The sequence below is a fragment of the Pseudophryne corroboree genome, chromosome 3 (genome assembly GCF_028390025.1).
Source record: "Pseudophryne corroboree isolate aPseCor3 chromosome 3, aPseCor3.hap2, whole genome shotgun sequence".
NCBI classification, from domain to species: Eukaryota; Metazoa; Chordata; class Amphibia; order Anura; family Myobatrachidae; genus Pseudophryne; species Pseudophryne corroboree.
This window is the reverse complement of record NC_086446.1, coordinates 116,004,491-116,018,956: the sequence shown is the minus strand read 5'-3', so window position 1 is coordinate 116,018,956 and position 14,466 is coordinate 116,004,491. Positions and strand designations below refer to the sequence as shown.

Below are 14,466 nucleotides of genomic sequence, written 5' to 3'. Positions count from 1 at the left end.
ACCACAAAGCTCATCTACAGCCATACCACACTGGATACGCCCAATCTCATCTGATCTTGGAAGCTAAGCAGTGTTGGGCCTGGTTAGTACTTGGATGGGAGACCACCTGGGAATACAAGGTGCTGTAGATATTTTTATACTGCCAACACCGTTGTGTTGATGCATTCCATTTTCAAACGTATTCATTTATGAACCAGTAGTTAGAAGTAGAAAAGTTCTAACAGAAACCATAAAGCTCATCTACAGCCACACCACACTGAATACGCCCAATCTCATCTGATCTTGGAAGCTAAGCAGTGTTGGGCCTGGTTAGTACTTGTATGGGAGACCACCTGGGAATACAAGGTGCTGTAGACATTTTTTATACTGCCAACACCGTTCTGTTGATGCATTCCATTTTCAAACGTATTCATTTATGAACCAGTAGTTAGAAGTAGAAAAGTTCTAACAGAAACCACAAAGCTCATCTACAGCCACACCACACTGGATACGCCCAATCTCATCTGATCTTGGAAGCTAAGCAGTGTTGGGCCTGGTTAGTACTTGGATGGGAGACCACCTGGGAATACAAGGTGCTGTAGATATTTTTATACTACCAACACCGTTCTGTTGATGCATTCCATTTTCAAACGTATTCATTTATGAACCAGTAGTTAGAAGTAGAAAAGTTCTAACAGAAACCATAAAGCTCATCTACAGCCACACCACACTGGATACACCCAATCTCATCTGATCTTGGAAGCTAAGCAGTGTTGGGCCTGGTTAGTACTTGGATGGGAGACCACCTGGGAATACAAAGTGCTGTAGATATTTTTATACTGCCAACACCGTTGTGTTGATGCATTCCATTTTCAAACGTATTCATTTATGAACCAGTAGTTAGAAGTAGAAAAGTTCTAACAGAAACCGTAAAGCTCATCTACAGCCACACCACACTGGATACGCCCAATCTCATCTGATCTTGGAAGCTAAGCAGTGTTGGGCCTGGTTAGTACTTGGATGGGAGACCACCTGGGAATACAAGGTGCTGTAGATATTTTTATACTACCAACACCGTTCTGTTGATGCATTCCATTTTCAAAAGTATTCATTTATGAACCAGTAGTTAGAAGTAGAAAAGTTCTAACAGAAACCATAAAGCTCATATACAGCCACACCACACTGGATACGCCCAATCTCATCTGATCTTGGAAGCTAAGCAGTGTTGGGCCTGGTTAGTACTTGGATGGGAGACCACCTGGGAATACAAGGTGCTATAGATATTTTTATACTACCAACACCGTTCTGTTGATGCATTCCATTTTCAAACATATTCATTTATGTACCAGTAGTTAGAAGTAGAAAAGTTCTAACAGAAATCATAAAGCTCATCTACAGCCACACCACATTGGATACACCCAATCTCATCTGATCTTGGAAGCTAAGCAGTGTTGGGCCTGGTTAGTACTTGGATGGGAGACCACCTGAAAATACAAGGTGCTGTAGATATTTTTATACTGCCAACACCGTTCTGTTGATGCATTCCATTTTCAAACGTATTCATTTATGAACCAGTAGTTAGAAGTAGAAAAGTTCTAACAGAAACCATAAAGCTCATCTATAGCCACACCACACTGGATACGCCCAATCTCATCTGATCTTGGAAGCTAAGCAGTGTTGGGCCTGGTTAGTACTTGGATGGGAGACCACCTGGGAATACAAGGTGCTGTAGATATTTTTATACTACCAACACCGTTCTGTTGATGCATTCCATTTTCAAACGTATTCATTTATGAACCAGTAGTTAGAAGTAGAAAAGTTCTAACAGAAACCACAAAGCTCATCTACAGCCACACCTCACTGGATACACCCAATCTCATCTGATCTTGGAAGCTAAGCAGTGTTGGGCCTGGTAAGTACTTGGATGGGAGACCACCTGGGAATACAAGGTGCTGTAGATATTTTTATACTGCCAACACCGTTCTGTTGATGCATTCAATTTTCAAATGTATTCATTTATGAACCAGTAGTTAGAAGTAGAAAAGTTCAAACAGAAACCACAAAGCTCATCTACAGCCACACCACACTGGATACGCCCAATCTCATCTGATCTTGGAAGCTAAACAGTGTTGGGCCTGGTTAGTACTTGGATGGGAGACCACCTGGGAATACAAGGTGCTGTAGATATTTTTATACTGCCAACACCGTTCTGTTGTTGCATTCCATTTTCAAACGTATTCATTTATGAACCAGTAGTTAGAAGTAGAAAAGTTCTAACAGAAACCACAAAGCTCATCTACAGCCACACCACACTGGATACGCCCAATCTCTTCTGATCTTGGAAGCTAAGCAGTGTTGGGCCTGGTTAGTACTTGGATGGGAGACCACCTGGGAATACAAGGTGCTGTAGATATTTTTATACTACCAACACCGTTCTGTTGATGCATTCCATTTTCAAACGTATTCATTTATGAACCAGTAGTTAGAAGTAGAAAAGTTCTAACAGACACTATAAAACTCATCTTCAGCCACACCACATTGGATACACCCAATCTCATCTGATCTTGGAAGCTAAGCAGTGTTGGGCCTGGTTAGTACTTGGATGGGAGACCACCTGGGAATACAAGGTGCTGTAGATATTTTTATACTGCCAACACCGTTCTGTTGATGCATTCCATTTTCAAACGTATTCATTTATGAACCAGTAGTTAGAAGTAGAAAAGTTCTAACAGAAACCATAAAGCTCATCTACAGCCACACCACACTGGATACGCCCAATCTCATCTGATCTTGGAAGTGAAGCAGTGTTGGGCCTGGTTAGTACTTGGATGGGAGACCACCTGGGAATACAAGGTGCTGTAGATATTTTTATACTACCAACACCGTTCTGTTGATGCATTCCATTTTCAAAAGTATTCATTTATGAACCAGTAGTTAGAAGTAGAAAAGTTCTAACAGAAACCATAAAGCTCATCTACAGCCACACCACGCTGGATACGCCCAATCTCCTCTGATCTTGGAAGCTAAGCAGTGTTGGGCCTGGTTAGTACTTGGATGGGAGACCACCTGGGAATACAAGGTGCTGTAGATAATTTTATACTGCCAACACCGTTCTGTTGATGCATTCCATTTTAAAACGTATTCATTTATGAACCAGTAGTTAGAAGTAGAAAAGTTCTAACAGAAACTACAAAGTTCATCTACAGCCACACCACACTGGATACGCCCAATCTCATCTGATCTTGGAAGCTAAGCAGTGTTGGGCCTGGTTAGTACTTGGATGGGAGACCACCTGGGAATACAAGGTGCTGTAGATAACTTTATACTGCCAACACCGTTCTGTTGATGCATTCCATTTTAAAACGTATTCATTTATAAACCAGTAGTTAGAAGTAGAAAAGTACTAACAGAAACCAGAAAGTTCATCTACAGCAACACCACACTGGATACGCCCAATCTCCTCTGATCTTGGAAGCTAAGCAGTGTTGGGCCTGGTTAGTACTTGGATGGGAGACCACCTGGGAATACAAGGTGCTGTATATATTTTTATACTGCCAACACCGTTCTGTTGATGCATTCCATTTTCAAACATATTAATTTATGAACCAGTAGTTAGAAGTAGAAAAGTTCTAACAGAAACCACAAAGCTCATCGACAGCCACACCACACTAGATACGCCCAATCTCATCTGATCTTGGAAGCTAAGCAGTGTTGGGCCTGCTTAGTACTTGGATGGGAGACCACCTGTGAATACAAGGTGCTGTAGATATTTTTATACTGCCAACACCGTTCTGTTGATGCATTCAATTTTCAAATGTATTCATTTATGAACCAGTAGTTAGAAGTAGAAAAGTTCAAACAGAAACCACAAAGCTCATCTACAGTCACACCACACTGGATACGCCCAATCTCATCTGATCTTGGAAGCTAAGCAGTGTTGGGCCTGGTTAGTACTTGTATGGGAGACCACCTGGGAATACAAGGTGCTGTAGACATTTTTTATACTGCCAACACCGTTCTGTTGATGCATTCCATTTTCAAACGTATTCATTTATGAACCAGTAGTTAGAAGTAGAAAAGTTCTAACAGAAACCACAAAGCTCATCGACAGCCACACCACACTAGATACGCCCAATCTCATCTGATCTTGGAAGCTAAGCAGTGTTGGGCCTGCTTAGTACTTGGATGGGAGACCACCTGTGAATACAAGGTGCTGTAGATATTTTTATACTGCCAACACCGTTCTGTTGATGCATTCAATTTTCAAATGTATTCATTTATGAACCAGTAGTTAGAAGTAGAAAAGTTCAAACAGAAACCACAAAGCTCATCTACAGTCACACCACACTGGATACGCCCAATCTCATCTGATCTTGGAAGCTAAGCAGTGTTGGGTCTGGTTAGTACTTGGATGGGAGACCACCTGGGAATACAAGGTGCTGTAGATATTTTTATACTACCAACACCGTTCTGTTGATGCATTCCATTTTCAAACGTATTCATTTATGAACCAGTAGTTAGAAGTAGAAAAGTTCTAACAGAAACCATAAAGCTCATCTACAGCCACACCACACTGGATACACCCAATCTCATCTGATCTTGGAAGCTAAGCAGTGTTGGGCCTGGTTAGTACTTGGATGGGAGACCACCTGGGAATACAAGGTGCGGTAGATATTTTTATACTGCCAACACCGTTGTGTTGATGCATTCCATTTTCAAACGTATTCATTTATGAACCAGTAGTTAGAAGTAGAAAAGTTCTAACAGAAACCATAAAGCTCATCTACAGCCACACCACACTGGATACGCCCAATCTCATCTGATCTTGGAAGCTAAGCAGTGTTGGGCCTGGTTAGTACTTGTATGGGAGACCACCTGGGAATACAAGGTGCTGTAGACATTTTTTATACTGCCAACACCGTTCTGTTGATGCATTCCATTTTCAAACGTATTCATTTATGAACCAGTAGTTAGAAGTAGAAAAGTTCTAACAGAAACCACAAAGCTCATCTACAGCCACACCACACTGGATACGCCCAATCTCATCTGATCTTGGAAGCTAAGCAGTGTTGGGCCTGGTTAGTACTTGGATGGGAGACCACCTGGGAATACAAGGTGCTGTAGATATTTTTATACTACCAACACCGTTCTGTTGATGCATTCCATTTTCAAACGTATTCATTTATGAACCAGTAGTTAGAAGTAGAAAAGTTCTAACAGAAACCATAAAGCTCATATACAGCCACACCACACTGGATACGCCCAATCTCATCTGATCTTGGAAGCTAAGCAGTGTTGGGCCTGGTTAGTACTTGGATGGGAGACCACCTGGGAATACAAGGTGCTGTAGATATTTTTATACTACCAACACCGTTCTGTTGATGCATTCCATTTTCAAACATATTCATTTATGAACCAGTAGTTAGAAGTAGAAAAGTTCTAACAGAAATCGTAAAGCTCATCTACAGCCACACCACATTGGATACACCCAATCTCATCTGATCTTGGAAGCTAAGCAGTGTTGGGCCTGGTTAGTACTTGGATGGGAGACCACCTGAGAATACAAGGTGCTGTAGATATTTTTATACTGCCAACACCGTTCTGTTGATGCATTCCATTTTCAAACGTATTCATTTATGAACCAGTAGTTAGAAGTAGAAAAGTTCTAACAGAAACCATAAAGCTCATCTATAGCCACACCACACTGGATACGCCCAATCTCATCTGATCTTGGAAGCTAAGCAGTGTTGGGCCTGGTTAGTACTTGGATGGGAGACCACCTGGGAATACAAGGTGCTGTAGATATTTTTATACTACCAACACCGTTCTGTTGATGCATTCCATTTTCAAACGTATTCATTTATGAACCAGTAGTTAGAAGTAGAAAAGTTCTAACAGAAACCACAAAGCTCATCTACAGCCACACCACACTGGATACACCCAATCTCATCTGATCTTGGAAGCTAAGCAGTGTTGGGCCTGGTAAGTACTTGGATGGGAGACCACCTGGGAATACAAGGTGCTGTAGATATTTTTATACTGCCAACACCGTTCTGTTGATGCATTCAATTTTCAAATGTATTCATTTATGAACCAGTAGTTAGAAGTAGAAAAGTTCAAACAGAAACCACAAAGCTCATCTACAGCCACACCACACTGGATACGCCCAATCTCATCTGATCTTGGAAGCTAAGCAGTGTTGGGCTTGGTTAGTACTTGGATGGGAGACCACCTGGGAATACAAGGTGCTGTAGATATTTTTATACTGCCAACACCGTTCTGTTGTTGCATTCCATTTTCAAACGTATTCATTTATGAACCAGTAGTTAGAAGTAGAAAAGTTCTAACAGAAACCACAAAGCTCATCTACAGCCACACCACACTGGATACGCCCAACCTCTTCTGATCTTGGAAGCTAAGCAGTGTTGGGCCTGGTTAGTACTTGGATGGGAGACCACCTGGGAATACAAGGTGCTGTAGATATTTTTATACTACCAACACCGTTCTGTTGATGCATTCCATTTTCAAAAGTATTCATTTATGAACCAGTAGTTAGAAGTAGAAAAGTTCTAACAGAAACCATAAAACTCATCTATAGCCACACCACACTGGATACGCCCAATCTCATCTGATCTTGGAAGCTAAGCAGTGTTGGGCCTGGTTAGTACTTGGATGGGAGACCACCTGGGAATACAAGGTGCTGTAGATATTTTTATACTACCAACACCGTTCTGTTGATGCATTCCATTTTCAAACGTATTCATTTATGAACCAGTAGTTAGAAGTTGAAAAGTTCTAACAGAAACCACAAAGCTCATCGACAGCCACACCACACTAGATACGCCCAATCTCATCTGATCTTGGAAGCTAAGCAGTGTTGGGCCTGGTTAGTACTTGGATGGGAGACCACCTGGGAATACAAGGTGCTGTAGATATTTTTATACTGCCAACACCGTTCTGTTGATGCATTCAATTTTCAAATGTATTCATTTATGAACCAGTAGTTAGAAGTAGAAAAGTTCAAACAGAAACCACAAAGCTCATCTACAGCCACACCACACTGGATACGCCCAATCTCATCTGATCTTGGAAGCTAAGCAGTGTTGGGCCTGGTTAGTACTTGGATGGGAGACCACCTGGGAATACAAGGTGCTGTAGATATTTTTATACTGCCAACACCGTTCTGTTGTTGCATTCCATTTTCAAACGTATTCATTTATGAACCAGTAGTTAGAAGTAGAAAAGTTCTAACAGAAACTACAAAGTTTATCTACAGCCACACCTCACTGGATACGCCCAATCTCATCTGATCTTGGAAGCTAAGCAGTGTTGGGCCTGGTTAGTACTTGGTTGGGAGACCACCTGGGAATACAAGGTGCTGTAGATAATTTTATACTGCCAACACCGTTCTGTTGATGCATTCCATTTTAAAACGTATTCATTTATAAACCAGTAGTTAGTAGTAGAAAAGTACTAACAGAAACCAGAAAGTTCATCTACAGCAACACCACACTGGATACGCCCAATCTCCTCTGATCTTGGAAGCTAAGCAGTGTTGGGCCTGGTTAGTACTTGGATGGGAGACCACCTGGGAATACAAGGTGCTGTATATATTTTTATACTGCCAACACCGTTCTGTTGATGCATTCCATTTTCAAACATATTAATTTATGAACCAGTAGTTAGAAGTAGAAAAGTTCTAACAGAAACCACAAAGCTCATCGACAGCCACACCACACTAGATACGCCCAATCTCATCTGATCTTGGAAGCTAAGCAGTGTTGGGCCTGCTTAGTACTTGGATGGGAGACCACCTGTGAATACAAGGTGCTGTAGATATTTTTATACTGCCAACACCGTTCTGTTGATGCATTCAATTTTCAAATGTATTCATTTATGAACCAGTAGTTAGAAGTAGAAAAGTTCAAACAGAAACCACAAAGCTCATCTACAGTCACACCACACTGGATACGCCCAATCTCATCTGATCTTGGAAGCTAAGCAGTGTTGGGCCTGGTTAGTACTTGTATGGGAGACCACCTGGGAATACAAGGTGCTGTAGACATTTTTTATACTGCCAACACCGTTCTGTTGATGCATTCCATTTTCAAACGTATTCATTTATGAACCAGTAGTTAGAAGTAGAAAAGTTCTAACAGAAACCACAAAGCTCATCTACAGCCACACCACACTGGATACGCCCAATCTCATCTGATCTTGGAAGCTAAGCAGTGTTGGGCCTGGTTAGTACTTGGATGGGAGACCACCTGGGAATACAAGGTGCTGTAGATATTTTTATACTACCAACACCGTTCTGTTGATGCATTCCATGTTCAAACGTATTCATTTATGAACCAGTAGTTAGAAGTAGAAAAGTTCTAACAGAAACCATAAAGCTCATCTACAGCCACACCACATTGGATACACCCAATCTCATCTGATCTTGGAAGCTAAGCAGTGTTGGGCCTGGTTAGTACTTGGATGGGAGACCACCTGGGAATACAAGGTGCTGTAGATATTTTTATACTGCCAACACCGTTGTGTTGATGCATTCCATTTTCAAACGTATTCATTTATGAACCAGTAGTTAGAAGTAGAAAAGTTCTAACAGAAACCATAAAGCTCATCTACAGCCACACCACACTGAATACGCCCAATCTCATCTGATCTTGGAAGCTAAGCAGTGTTGGGCCTGGTTAGTACTTGTATGGGAGACCACCTGGGAATACAAGGTGCTGTAGACATTTTTTATACTGCCAACACCGTTCTGTTGATGCATTCCATTTTCAAACGTATTCATTTATGAACCAGTAGTTAGAAGTAGAAAAGTTCTAACAGAAACCACAAAGCTCATCTACAGCCACACCACACTGGATACGCCCAATCTCATCTGATCTTGGAAACTAAGCAGTGTTGGGCCTGGTTAGTACTTGGATGGGAGACCACCTGGGAATACAAGGTGCTGTAGATATTTTTATACTACCAACACCGTTCTGTTGATGCATTCCATTTTCAAACGTATTCATTTATGAACCAGTAGTTAGAAGTAGAAAAGTTCTAACAGAAACCATAAAGCTCATCTACAGCCACACCACACTGGATACACCCAATCTCATCTGATCTTGGAAGCTAAGCAGTGTTGGGCCTGGTTAGTACTTGGATGGGAGACCACCTGGGAATACAAGGTGCTGTAGATATTTTTATACTGCCAACACCGTTCTATTGATGCATTCCATTTTCAAACGTATTCATTTTTGAACCAGTAGTTAGAAGTAGAAAAGTTCTAACAGAAACCATAAAGCTCATCTACAGCCACACCACACTGGATACGCCCAATCTCATCTGATCTTGGAAGCTAAGCAGTGTTGGGCCTGGTTAGTACTTGGATGGGAGACCACCTGGGAATACAAGGTGCTGTAGATATTTTTATACTACCAACACCGTTCTGTTGATGCATTCCATTTTCAAACGTATTCATTTATGAACCAGTAGTTAGAAGTAGAAAAGTTCTAACATAAACCGTAAAGCTCATCTACAGCCACACCACACTGGATACGCCCAATCTCATCTGATCTTGGAAGCTAAGCAGTGTTGGGCCTGGTTAGTACTTGGATGGGAGACCACCTGGGAATACAAGGTGCTGTAGATATTTTTATACTACCAACACCGTTCTGTTGATGCATTCCATTTTCAAAAGTATTCATTTATGAACCAGTAGTTAGAAGTAGAAAAGTTCTAACAGAAACCATAAAGCTCATATACAGCCACACCACACTGGATACGCCCAATCTCATCTGATCTTGGAAGCTAAGCAGTGTTGGGCCTGGTTAGTACTTGGATGGGAGACCACCTGGGAATACAAGGTGTTGTAGATATTTTTATACTACCAACACCGTTCTGTTGATGCATTCCATTTTCAAACATATTCATTTATGTACCAGTAGTTAGAAGTAGAAAAGTTCTAACAGAAATCATAAAGCTCATCTACAGCCACACCACATTGGATACACCCAATCTCATCTGATCTTGGAAGCTAAGCAGTGTTGGGCCTGGTTAGTACTTGGATGGGAGACCACCTGAGAATACAAGGTGCTGTAGATATTTTTATACTGCCAACACCGTTCTGTTGATGCATTCCATTTTCAAACGTATTCATTTATGAACCAGTAGTTAGAAGTAGAAAAGTTCTAACAGAAATCATAAAGCTCATCTATAGCCACACCACACTGGATACGCCCAATCTCATCTGATCTTGGAAGCTAAGCAGTGTTGGGCCTGGTTAGTACTTGGATGGGAGACCACCTGGGAATACAAGGTGCTGTAGATATTTTTATACTACCAACACCGTTCTGTTGATGCATTCCATTTTCAAACGTATTCATTTATGAACCAGTAGTTAGAAGTAGAAAAGTTCTAACAGAAACCACAAAGCTCATCTACAGCCACACCTCACTGGATACACCCAATCTCATCTGATCTTGGAAGCTAAGCAGTGTTGGGCCTGGTAAGTACTTGGATGGGAGACCACCTGGGAATACAAGGTGCTGTAGATATTTTTATACTACCAACACCGTTCTGTTGATGCATTCCATTTTCAAAAGTATTCATTTATGAACCAGTAGTTAGAAGTAGAAAAGTTCTAACAGAAACCATAAAACTCATCTATAGCCACACCACACTGGATACGCCCAATCTCATCTGATCTTGGAAGCTAAGCAGTGTTGGGCCTGGTTAGTACTTGGATGGGAGACCACCTGGGAATACAAGGTGCTGTAGATATTTTTATACTACCAACACCGTTCTGTTGATGCATTCCATTTTCAAACGTATTCATTTATGAACCAGTAGTTAGAAGTTGAAAAGTTCTAACAGAAACCACAAAGCTCATCTACAGCCACACCACACTGGATACACCCAATCTCATCTGATCTTGGAAGCTAAGCAGTGTTGGGCCTGGTAAGTACTTGGATGGGAGACCACCTGGGAATACAAGGTGCTGTAGATATTTTTATACTGCCAACACCGTTCTGTTGATGCATTCAATTTTCAAATGTATTCATTTATGAACCAGTAGTTAGAAGTAGAAAAGTTCAAACAGAAACCACAAAGCTCATCTACAGCCACACCACACTGGATACGCCCAATCTCATCTGATCTTGGAAGCTAAGCAGTGTTGGGCCTGGTTAGTACTTGGATGGGAGACCACCTGGGAATACAAGGTGCTGTAGATATTTTTATACTGCCAACACCGTTCTGTTGTTGCATTCCATTTTCAAACGTATTCATTTATGAACCAGTAGTTAGAAGTAGAAAAGTTCTAACAGAAACTACAAAGTTTATCTACAGCCACACCTCACTGGATACGCCCAATCTCATCTGATCTTGGAAGCTAAGCAGTGTTGGGCCTGGTTAGTACTTGGTTGGGAGACCACCTGGGAATACAAGGTGCTGTAGATAATTTTATACTGCCAACACCGTTCTGTTGATGCATTCCATTTTAAAACGTATTCATTTATAAACCAGTAGTTAGTAGTAGAAAAGTACTAACAGAAACCAGAAAGTTCATCTACAGCAACACCACACTGGATACGCCCAATCTCCTCTGATTTTGGAAGCTAAGCAGTGTTGGGCCTGGTTAGTACTTGGATGGGAGACCACCTGGGAATACAAGGTGCTGTATATATTTTTATACTGCCAACACCGTTCTGTTGATGCATTCCATTTTCAAACATATTAATTTATGAACCAGTAGTTAGAAGTAGAAAAGTTCTAACAGAAACCACAAAGCTCATCGACAGCCACACCACACTAGATACGCCCAATCTCATCTGATCTTGGAAGCTAAGCAGTGTTGGGCCTGCTTAGTACTTGGATGGGAGACCACCTGTGAATACAAGGTGCTGTAGATATTTTTATACTGCCAACACCGTTCTGTTGATGCATTCAATTTTCAAATGTATTCATTTATGAACCAGTAGTTAGAAGTAGAAAAGTTCAAACAGAAACCACAAAGCTCATCTACAGTCACACCACACTGGATACGCCCAATCTCATCTGATCTTGGAAGCTAAGCAGTGTTGGGCCTGGTTAGTACTTGTATGGGAGACCACCTGGGAATACAAGGTGCTGTAGACATTTTTTATACTGCCAACACCGTTCTGTTGATGCATTCCATTTTCAAACGTATTCATTTATGAACCAGTAGTTAGAAGTAGAAAAGTTCTAACAGAAACCACAAAGCTCATCTACAGCCACACCACACTGGATACGCCCAATCTCATCTGATCTTGGAAGCTAAGCAGTGTTGGGCCTGGTTAGTACTTGGATGGGAGACCACCTGGGAATACAAGGTGCTGTAGATATTTTTATACTACCAACACCGTTCTGTTGATGCATTCCATGTTCAAACGTATTCATTTATGAACCAGTAGTTAGAAGTAGAAAAGTTCTAACAGAAACCATAAAGCTCATCTACAGCCACACCACATTGGATACACCCAATCTCATCTGATCTTGGAAGCTAAGCAGTGTTGGGCCTGGTTAGTACTTGGATGGGAGAACACCTGGGAATACAAGGTGCTGTAGATATTTTTATACTGCCAACACCGTTGTGTTGATGCATTCCATTTTCAAACGTATTCATTTATGAACCAGTAGTTAGAAGTAGAAAAGTTCTAACAGAAACCATAAAGCTCATCTACAGCCACACCACACTGAATACGCCCAATCTCATCTGATCTTGGAAGCTAAGCAGTGTTGGGCCTGGTTAGTACTTGTATGGGAGACCACCTGGGAATACAAGGTGCTGTAGACATTTTTTATACTGCCAACACCGTTCTGTTGATGCATTCCATTTTCAAACGTATTCATTTATGAACCAGTAGTTAGAAGTAGAAAAGTTCTAACAGAAACCACAAAGCTCATCTACAGCCACACCACACTGGATACGCCCAATCTCATCTGATCTTGGAAACTAAGCAGTGTTGGGCCTGGTTAGTACTTGGATGGGAGACCACCTGGGAATACAAGGTGCTGTAGATATTTTTATACTACCAACACCGTTCTGTTGATGCATTCCATTTTCAAACGTATTCATTTATGAACCAGTAGTTAGAAGTAGAAAAGTTCTAACAGAAACCATAAAGCTCATCTACAGCCACACCACACTGGATACACCCAATCTCATCTGATCTTGGAAGCTAAGCAGTGTTGGGCCTGGTTAGTACTTGGATGGGAGACCACCTGGGAATACAAGGTGCTGTAGATATTTTTATACTGCCAACACCGTTCTATTGATGCATTCCATTTTCAAACGTATTCATTTTTGAACCAGTAGTTAGAAGTAGAAAAGTTCTAACAGAAACCATAAAGCTCATCTACAGCCACACCACACTGGATACGCCCAATCTCATCTGATCTTGGAAGCTAAGCAGTGTTGGGCCTGGTTAGTACTTGGATGGGAGACCACCTGGGAATACAAGGTGCTGTAGATATTTTTATACTACCAACACCGTTCTGTTGATGCATTCCATTTTCAAACGTATTCATTTATGAACCAGTAGTTAGAAGTAGAAAAGTTCTAACATAAACCGTAAAGCTCATCTACAGCCACACCACACTGGATACGCCCAATCTCATCTGATCTTGGAAGCTAAGCAGTGTTGGGCCTGGTTAGTACTTGGATGGGAGACCACCTGGGAATACAAGGTGCTGTAGATATTTTTATACTACCAACACCGTTCTGTTGATGCATTCCATTTTCAAAAGTATTCATTTATGAACCAGTAGTTAGAAGTAGAAAAGTTCTAACAGAAACCATAAAGCTCATATACAGCCACACCACACTGGATACGCCCAATCTCATCTGATCTTGGAAGCTAAGCAGTGTTGGGCCTGGTTAGTACTTGGATGGGAGACCACCTGGGAATACAAGGTGTTGTAGATATTTTTATACTACCAACACCGTTCTGTTGATGCATTCCATTTTCAAACATATTCATTTATGTACCAGTAGTTAGAAGTAGAAAAGTTCTAACAGAAATCATAAAGCTCATCTACAGCCACACCACATTGGATACACCCAATCTCATCTGATCTTGGAAGCTAAGCAGTGTTGGGCCTGGTTAGTACTTGGATGGGAGACCACCTGAGAATACAAGGTGCTGTAGATATTTTTATACTGCCAACACCGTTCTGTTGATGCATTCCATTTTCAAACGTATTCATTTATGAACCAGTAGTTAGAAGTAGAAAAGTTCTAACAGAAATCATAAAGCTCATCTATAGCCACACCACACTGGATACGCCCAATCTCATCTGATCTTGGAAGCTAAGCAGTGTTGGGCCTGGTTAGTACTTGGATGGGAGACCACCTGGGAATACAAGGTGCTGTAGATATTTTTATACTACCAACACCGTTCTGTTGATGCATTCCATTTTCAAACGTATTCATTTATGAACCAGTAGTTAGAAGTAGAAAAGTTCTAA

General features: G+C 41.3%; 59 non-coding genes and 5 pseudogenes across 59 annotated transcripts; all 64 read left to right on the top strand.

Moving 5' to 3' along the window:
* The first annotated feature begins 12 nt into the window (after positions 1-12).
* On the top strand, positions 13-131 carry LOC134900588 (5S ribosomal RNA). The gene has a single exon (XR_010174100.1). It is a non-coding gene; the product is annotated as a 5S ribosomal RNA (ribosomal RNA).
* A 107-nt stretch (positions 132-238) lies between these two features.
* LOC135066265 (5S ribosomal RNA) lies at positions 239-357 on the top strand. The gene has a single exon (XR_010252518.1). It is a non-coding gene; the product is annotated as a 5S ribosomal RNA (ribosomal RNA).
* Positions 358-465: 108 nt separating this feature from the next.
* LOC134898030 (5S ribosomal RNA) lies at positions 466-584 on the top strand. The gene has a single exon (XR_010172170.1). It is a non-coding gene; the product is annotated as a 5S ribosomal RNA (ribosomal RNA).
* A 107-nt stretch (positions 585-691) lies between these two features.
* LOC135060891 (5S ribosomal RNA) lies at positions 692-810 on the top strand. Its single transcript, XR_010247286.1, has one exon. It is a non-coding gene; the product is annotated as a 5S ribosomal RNA (ribosomal RNA).
* Positions 811-917: 107 nt separating this feature from the next.
* LOC134898019 (5S ribosomal RNA) lies at positions 918-1,036 on the top strand. The gene has a single exon (XR_010172169.1). It is a non-coding gene; the product is annotated as a 5S ribosomal RNA (ribosomal RNA).
* A 107-nt stretch (positions 1,037-1,143) lies between these two features.
* LOC135070616 (5S ribosomal RNA) lies at positions 1,144-1,262 on the top strand. Its single transcript, XR_010256773.1, has one exon. It is a non-coding gene; the product is annotated as a 5S ribosomal RNA (ribosomal RNA).
* A 107-nt stretch (positions 1,263-1,369) lies between these two features.
* Positions 1,370-1,488, top strand: LOC135065628 (5S ribosomal RNA). Its single transcript, XR_010251904.1, has one exon. It is a non-coding gene; the product is annotated as a 5S ribosomal RNA (ribosomal RNA).
* A 107-nt stretch (positions 1,489-1,595) lies between these two features.
* LOC134901814 (5S ribosomal RNA) lies at positions 1,596-1,714 on the top strand. The gene has a single exon (XR_010175293.1). It is a non-coding gene; the product is annotated as a 5S ribosomal RNA (ribosomal RNA).
* Positions 1,715-1,821: 107 nt separating this feature from the next.
* Positions 1,822-1,940, top strand: LOC134900982 (5S ribosomal RNA). Its single transcript, XR_010174482.1, has one exon. It is a non-coding gene; the product is annotated as a 5S ribosomal RNA (ribosomal RNA).
* Positions 1,941-2,047: 107 nt separating this feature from the next.
* LOC134902052 (5S ribosomal RNA) lies at positions 2,048-2,166 on the top strand. The gene has a single exon (XR_010175529.1). It is a non-coding gene; the product is annotated as a 5S ribosomal RNA (ribosomal RNA).
* Positions 2,167-2,273: 107 nt separating this feature from the next.
* Positions 2,274-2,392, top strand: LOC135061228 (5S ribosomal RNA). The gene has a single exon (XR_010247616.1). It is a non-coding gene; the product is annotated as a 5S ribosomal RNA (ribosomal RNA).
* Positions 2,393-2,499: 107 nt separating this feature from the next.
* On the top strand, positions 2,500-2,618 carry LOC135061444 (5S ribosomal RNA). Its single transcript, XR_010247824.1, has one exon. It is a non-coding gene; the product is annotated as a 5S ribosomal RNA (ribosomal RNA).
* A 107-nt stretch (positions 2,619-2,725) lies between these two features.
* On the top strand, positions 2,726-2,844 carry LOC134901071 (5S ribosomal RNA). The gene has a single exon (XR_010174567.1). It is a non-coding gene; the product is annotated as a 5S ribosomal RNA (ribosomal RNA).
* A 107-nt stretch (positions 2,845-2,951) lies between these two features.
* On the top strand, positions 2,952-3,070 carry LOC135066451 (5S ribosomal RNA). The gene has a single exon (XR_010252699.1). It is a non-coding gene; the product is annotated as a 5S ribosomal RNA (ribosomal RNA).
* A 107-nt stretch (positions 3,071-3,177) lies between these two features.
* Positions 3,178-3,296, top strand: LOC134898008 (5S ribosomal RNA). Its single transcript, XR_010172168.1, has one exon. It is a non-coding gene; the product is annotated as a 5S ribosomal RNA (ribosomal RNA).
* Positions 3,297-3,403: 107 nt separating this feature from the next.
* On the top strand, positions 3,404-3,522 carry LOC134886616 (5S ribosomal RNA). The gene has a single exon (XR_010170696.1). It is a non-coding gene; the product is annotated as a 5S ribosomal RNA (ribosomal RNA).
* Positions 3,523-3,629: 107 nt separating this feature from the next.
* LOC134890786 (5S ribosomal RNA) lies at positions 3,630-3,748 on the top strand (annotated as a pseudogene).
* A 107-nt stretch (positions 3,749-3,855) lies between these two features.
* On the top strand, positions 3,856-3,974 carry LOC135068624 (5S ribosomal RNA). Its single transcript, XR_010254819.1, has one exon. It is a non-coding gene; the product is annotated as a 5S ribosomal RNA (ribosomal RNA).
* A 108-nt stretch (positions 3,975-4,082) lies between these two features.
* Positions 4,083-4,201, top strand: LOC134890784 (5S ribosomal RNA; annotated as a pseudogene).
* Positions 4,202-4,308: 107 nt separating this feature from the next.
* Positions 4,309-4,427, top strand: LOC135064294 (5S ribosomal RNA). The gene has a single exon (XR_010250604.1). It is a non-coding gene; the product is annotated as a 5S ribosomal RNA (ribosomal RNA).
* A 107-nt stretch (positions 4,428-4,534) lies between these two features.
* LOC135060180 (5S ribosomal RNA) lies at positions 4,535-4,653 on the top strand. The gene has a single exon (XR_010246572.1). It is a non-coding gene; the product is annotated as a 5S ribosomal RNA (ribosomal RNA).
* A 107-nt stretch (positions 4,654-4,760) lies between these two features.
* LOC135066345 (5S ribosomal RNA) lies at positions 4,761-4,879 on the top strand. The gene has a single exon (XR_010252594.1). It is a non-coding gene; the product is annotated as a 5S ribosomal RNA (ribosomal RNA).
* A 108-nt stretch (positions 4,880-4,987) lies between these two features.
* Positions 4,988-5,106, top strand: LOC134897997 (5S ribosomal RNA). Its single transcript, XR_010172167.1, has one exon. It is a non-coding gene; the product is annotated as a 5S ribosomal RNA (ribosomal RNA).
* Positions 5,107-5,213: 107 nt separating this feature from the next.
* On the top strand, positions 5,214-5,332 carry LOC135062491 (5S ribosomal RNA). The gene has a single exon (XR_010248839.1). It is a non-coding gene; the product is annotated as a 5S ribosomal RNA (ribosomal RNA).
* Positions 5,333-5,439: 107 nt separating this feature from the next.
* LOC134901191 (5S ribosomal RNA) lies at positions 5,440-5,558 on the top strand. Its single transcript, XR_010174683.1, has one exon. It is a non-coding gene; the product is annotated as a 5S ribosomal RNA (ribosomal RNA).
* A 107-nt stretch (positions 5,559-5,665) lies between these two features.
* Positions 5,666-5,784, top strand: LOC134901813 (5S ribosomal RNA). Its single transcript, XR_010175292.1, has one exon. It is a non-coding gene; the product is annotated as a 5S ribosomal RNA (ribosomal RNA).
* A 107-nt stretch (positions 5,785-5,891) lies between these two features.
* Positions 5,892-6,010, top strand: LOC135058845 (5S ribosomal RNA). The gene has a single exon (XR_010245269.1). It is a non-coding gene; the product is annotated as a 5S ribosomal RNA (ribosomal RNA).
* A 107-nt stretch (positions 6,011-6,117) lies between these two features.
* Positions 6,118-6,236, top strand: LOC134902197 (5S ribosomal RNA). The gene has a single exon (XR_010175668.1). It is a non-coding gene; the product is annotated as a 5S ribosomal RNA (ribosomal RNA).
* A 107-nt stretch (positions 6,237-6,343) lies between these two features.
* LOC135069849 (5S ribosomal RNA) lies at positions 6,344-6,462 on the top strand. The gene has a single exon (XR_010256030.1). It is a non-coding gene; the product is annotated as a 5S ribosomal RNA (ribosomal RNA).
* A 107-nt stretch (positions 6,463-6,569) lies between these two features.
* Positions 6,570-6,688, top strand: LOC134901812 (5S ribosomal RNA). Its single transcript, XR_010175291.1, has one exon. It is a non-coding gene; the product is annotated as a 5S ribosomal RNA (ribosomal RNA).
* Positions 6,689-6,795: 107 nt separating this feature from the next.
* LOC135070209 (5S ribosomal RNA) lies at positions 6,796-6,914 on the top strand. Its single transcript, XR_010256381.1, has one exon. It is a non-coding gene; the product is annotated as a 5S ribosomal RNA (ribosomal RNA).
* Positions 6,915-7,021: 107 nt separating this feature from the next.
* LOC134897986 (5S ribosomal RNA) lies at positions 7,022-7,140 on the top strand. The gene has a single exon (XR_010172166.1). It is a non-coding gene; the product is annotated as a 5S ribosomal RNA (ribosomal RNA).
* A 107-nt stretch (positions 7,141-7,247) lies between these two features.
* Positions 7,248-7,366, top strand: LOC135060608 (5S ribosomal RNA). Its single transcript, XR_010247001.1, has one exon. It is a non-coding gene; the product is annotated as a 5S ribosomal RNA (ribosomal RNA).
* A 107-nt stretch (positions 7,367-7,473) lies between these two features.
* Positions 7,474-7,592, top strand: LOC134886615 (5S ribosomal RNA). Its single transcript, XR_010170695.1, has one exon. It is a non-coding gene; the product is annotated as a 5S ribosomal RNA (ribosomal RNA).
* A 107-nt stretch (positions 7,593-7,699) lies between these two features.
* LOC134890783 (5S ribosomal RNA) lies at positions 7,700-7,818 on the top strand (annotated as a pseudogene).
* Positions 7,819-7,925: 107 nt separating this feature from the next.
* LOC135068623 (5S ribosomal RNA) lies at positions 7,926-8,044 on the top strand. Its single transcript, XR_010254818.1, has one exon. It is a non-coding gene; the product is annotated as a 5S ribosomal RNA (ribosomal RNA).
* A 108-nt stretch (positions 8,045-8,152) lies between these two features.
* On the top strand, positions 8,153-8,271 carry LOC134897974 (5S ribosomal RNA). The gene has a single exon (XR_010172164.1). It is a non-coding gene; the product is annotated as a 5S ribosomal RNA (ribosomal RNA).
* Positions 8,272-8,378: 107 nt separating this feature from the next.
* On the top strand, positions 8,379-8,497 carry LOC135059730 (5S ribosomal RNA). Its single transcript, XR_010246131.1, has one exon. It is a non-coding gene; the product is annotated as a 5S ribosomal RNA (ribosomal RNA).
* Positions 8,498-8,604: 107 nt separating this feature from the next.
* On the top strand, positions 8,605-8,723 carry LOC135066264 (5S ribosomal RNA). Its single transcript, XR_010252517.1, has one exon. It is a non-coding gene; the product is annotated as a 5S ribosomal RNA (ribosomal RNA).
* A 108-nt stretch (positions 8,724-8,831) lies between these two features.
* Positions 8,832-8,950, top strand: LOC135064869 (5S ribosomal RNA). Its single transcript, XR_010251166.1, has one exon. It is a non-coding gene; the product is annotated as a 5S ribosomal RNA (ribosomal RNA).
* A 107-nt stretch (positions 8,951-9,057) lies between these two features.
* LOC134884455 (5S ribosomal RNA) lies at positions 9,058-9,176 on the top strand. The gene has a single exon (XR_010168602.1). It is a non-coding gene; the product is annotated as a 5S ribosomal RNA (ribosomal RNA).
* A 107-nt stretch (positions 9,177-9,283) lies between these two features.
* LOC134897963 (5S ribosomal RNA) lies at positions 9,284-9,402 on the top strand. Its single transcript, XR_010172163.1, has one exon. It is a non-coding gene; the product is annotated as a 5S ribosomal RNA (ribosomal RNA).
* Positions 9,403-9,509: 107 nt separating this feature from the next.
* LOC134897951 (5S ribosomal RNA) lies at positions 9,510-9,628 on the top strand. Its single transcript, XR_010172162.1, has one exon. It is a non-coding gene; the product is annotated as a 5S ribosomal RNA (ribosomal RNA).
* Positions 9,629-9,735: 107 nt separating this feature from the next.
* Positions 9,736-9,854, top strand: LOC135067411 (5S ribosomal RNA). Its single transcript, XR_010253627.1, has one exon. It is a non-coding gene; the product is annotated as a 5S ribosomal RNA (ribosomal RNA).
* A 107-nt stretch (positions 9,855-9,961) lies between these two features.
* Positions 9,962-10,080, top strand: LOC134901190 (5S ribosomal RNA). Its single transcript, XR_010174682.1, has one exon. It is a non-coding gene; the product is annotated as a 5S ribosomal RNA (ribosomal RNA).
* Positions 10,081-10,187: 107 nt separating this feature from the next.
* On the top strand, positions 10,188-10,306 carry LOC134901811 (5S ribosomal RNA). The gene has a single exon (XR_010175290.1). It is a non-coding gene; the product is annotated as a 5S ribosomal RNA (ribosomal RNA).
* A 107-nt stretch (positions 10,307-10,413) lies between these two features.
* On the top strand, positions 10,414-10,532 carry LOC134900981 (5S ribosomal RNA). The gene has a single exon (XR_010174481.1). It is a non-coding gene; the product is annotated as a 5S ribosomal RNA (ribosomal RNA).
* Positions 10,533-10,639: 107 nt separating this feature from the next.
* LOC134901810 (5S ribosomal RNA) lies at positions 10,640-10,758 on the top strand. Its single transcript, XR_010175289.1, has one exon. It is a non-coding gene; the product is annotated as a 5S ribosomal RNA (ribosomal RNA).
* A 107-nt stretch (positions 10,759-10,865) lies between these two features.
* LOC135058834 (5S ribosomal RNA) lies at positions 10,866-10,984 on the top strand. The gene has a single exon (XR_010245258.1). It is a non-coding gene; the product is annotated as a 5S ribosomal RNA (ribosomal RNA).
* Positions 10,985-11,091: 107 nt separating this feature from the next.
* LOC134897940 (5S ribosomal RNA) lies at positions 11,092-11,210 on the top strand. The gene has a single exon (XR_010172161.1). It is a non-coding gene; the product is annotated as a 5S ribosomal RNA (ribosomal RNA).
* Positions 11,211-11,317: 107 nt separating this feature from the next.
* LOC135060607 (5S ribosomal RNA) lies at positions 11,318-11,436 on the top strand. The gene has a single exon (XR_010247000.1). It is a non-coding gene; the product is annotated as a 5S ribosomal RNA (ribosomal RNA).
* A 107-nt stretch (positions 11,437-11,543) lies between these two features.
* Positions 11,544-11,662, top strand: LOC134891154 (5S ribosomal RNA; annotated as a pseudogene).
* Positions 11,663-11,769: 107 nt separating this feature from the next.
* Positions 11,770-11,888, top strand: LOC134890782 (5S ribosomal RNA; annotated as a pseudogene).
* A 107-nt stretch (positions 11,889-11,995) lies between these two features.
* On the top strand, positions 11,996-12,114 carry LOC135068622 (5S ribosomal RNA). The gene has a single exon (XR_010254817.1). It is a non-coding gene; the product is annotated as a 5S ribosomal RNA (ribosomal RNA).
* Positions 12,115-12,222: 108 nt separating this feature from the next.
* LOC134897929 (5S ribosomal RNA) lies at positions 12,223-12,341 on the top strand. Its single transcript, XR_010172160.1, has one exon. It is a non-coding gene; the product is annotated as a 5S ribosomal RNA (ribosomal RNA).
* A 107-nt stretch (positions 12,342-12,448) lies between these two features.
* Positions 12,449-12,567, top strand: LOC135068004 (5S ribosomal RNA). The gene has a single exon (XR_010254214.1). It is a non-coding gene; the product is annotated as a 5S ribosomal RNA (ribosomal RNA).
* A 107-nt stretch (positions 12,568-12,674) lies between these two features.
* On the top strand, positions 12,675-12,793 carry LOC135066263 (5S ribosomal RNA). The gene has a single exon (XR_010252516.1). It is a non-coding gene; the product is annotated as a 5S ribosomal RNA (ribosomal RNA).
* Positions 12,794-12,901: 108 nt separating this feature from the next.
* LOC135064868 (5S ribosomal RNA) lies at positions 12,902-13,020 on the top strand. The gene has a single exon (XR_010251165.1). It is a non-coding gene; the product is annotated as a 5S ribosomal RNA (ribosomal RNA).
* Positions 13,021-13,127: 107 nt separating this feature from the next.
* On the top strand, positions 13,128-13,246 carry LOC134884339 (5S ribosomal RNA). The gene has a single exon (XR_010168490.1). It is a non-coding gene; the product is annotated as a 5S ribosomal RNA (ribosomal RNA).
* A 107-nt stretch (positions 13,247-13,353) lies between these two features.
* Positions 13,354-13,472, top strand: LOC134897918 (5S ribosomal RNA). Its single transcript, XR_010172159.1, has one exon. It is a non-coding gene; the product is annotated as a 5S ribosomal RNA (ribosomal RNA).
* Positions 13,473-13,579: 107 nt separating this feature from the next.
* LOC134897907 (5S ribosomal RNA) lies at positions 13,580-13,698 on the top strand. The gene has a single exon (XR_010172158.1). It is a non-coding gene; the product is annotated as a 5S ribosomal RNA (ribosomal RNA).
* A 107-nt stretch (positions 13,699-13,805) lies between these two features.
* On the top strand, positions 13,806-13,924 carry LOC135067410 (5S ribosomal RNA). Its single transcript, XR_010253626.1, has one exon. It is a non-coding gene; the product is annotated as a 5S ribosomal RNA (ribosomal RNA).
* Positions 13,925-14,031: 107 nt separating this feature from the next.
* Positions 14,032-14,150, top strand: LOC134901189 (5S ribosomal RNA). Its single transcript, XR_010174681.1, has one exon. It is a non-coding gene; the product is annotated as a 5S ribosomal RNA (ribosomal RNA).
* Positions 14,151-14,257: 107 nt separating this feature from the next.
* LOC134901808 (5S ribosomal RNA) lies at positions 14,258-14,376 on the top strand. Its single transcript, XR_010175287.1, has one exon. It is a non-coding gene; the product is annotated as a 5S ribosomal RNA (ribosomal RNA).
* The last annotated feature ends 90 nt before the right edge of the window (positions 14,377-14,466 follow it).